This window comes from Mus pahari, chromosome 19, assembly GCF_900095145.1.
Source record: "Mus pahari chromosome 19, PAHARI_EIJ_v1.1, whole genome shotgun sequence".
Classification (NCBI taxonomy): Eukaryota; Metazoa; Chordata; class Mammalia; order Rodentia; family Muridae; genus Mus; species Mus pahari.
In genome coordinates this window covers 59,867,797-59,869,254 of record NC_034608.1, presented here as the reverse complement: position 1 = coordinate 59,869,254, position 1,458 = coordinate 59,867,797, and positions in this window count along the sequence as shown.

The following is a 1,458-nucleotide window of genomic DNA, read 5'->3' as shown; positions in this document are numbered from 1 at the left end:
CCCAAAAGGAGTAGATGGCAGGAAATAATGAAACTCAGGGCTGAAATCAACCAAGTAGAAACAAAAAGAACTATACAAAGAATCAACCAAACCAGGGGCTGGTTCATTGGGAAAATCAATAAGATAGATAAANNCTTNGCCAGATTAACTAGAGGGCACAGGGTCAGTATCCTAATTAACAAAATCAGAAATGAAAAAGGGAGACATAACAACGGATCCTGAGGAAATCCAAAACATCATCAGATCCTACTACAAAAGGCTATACTCAACAAAACTGGAAAACCTGGATGAAATGGACAATTTTCTAGACAGATACAAGGTACCAAAGTTAAATCCAGATCAGATTAATGATTTAAACAGTCCCATATCCCTTAAAGAAATAGAAGCAGTCATTAATGGGCTCCCAACCAAAAAAAAGCCCAGGACCAGATGGGTTTAGTGCAGAGTTCTATCAGACCTCCAAAGAAGACCAAATTCCAATTCTCCTCAAAGTATTCCACAAACTAGAAAGAGAAGGTACTCTACCCAATTCATTCTATGAAGCCACAATTACTCTGATACCTAAAACACATAAAGACCCAACAAAGAAAGAGAACTTCAGACCAATTTCCCTTATGAACATCGATGCAAAATTACTCAATAAAACTCTCATGAACCAAATCCAAGAACACATGAAAATGATCATCCATCATGATCAAGCAGGCTTCATCCCAGGGATGGTTCAATATATGAAAATCCATCAACATAATCCACTGTATAAACAAACTCAAAGACAAAAAAACACATGATTATTCCGTTAGATGCTGAGAAAGCACTTGAAAAAAATCCAACACCCATTCATGATATGTCTTAGAAAGATCAGGAATTCAAAGCACATAACTAAACACAATAAAAGCAATATACAGCAAACCAGTAGCCAACATCAAACTAAATGGAAAGAAACTTGAAGCAATCCGACTAAAATCAGGGATTAGACAAGGCTGCCCACTTTCTCCCTACCTATTCCATATAGTACTTGAAGTTCTAGCCAGAGCAATTAGACAACAAAAGGAGACCAGGGGGGATACAAATTGGAAAGGAAGAAGTCAAAAAAATCACTATTTGCAGATGGTCTGATAGTATATAAAAGTGGCCCTAACAATTCCACTAGAGCACTCCTAAACCTGATAAACAGCTTCACAGCAGTAGATGGATATAAAATTAACTTAAACAAATTAGTGACCTTTCTCTACACAAAGGATAAACAGGCTGAGAAAGAAATTAGGGAAACAACACCCCTCACAATAGTCAAAAATAATATAAAATACCTTGGTGTGACTCAAACTAAGGAATTGAAAGATCTGTATGATAAGAACTTTAAGTCTCTGAAGAAAGAATCAAAGAAGATCTCAGAAGATGGAAAGATCTCCCATGCTCATGGCCTGGCAGGATTAATATGGTAAAAATGGCTATCCTGCC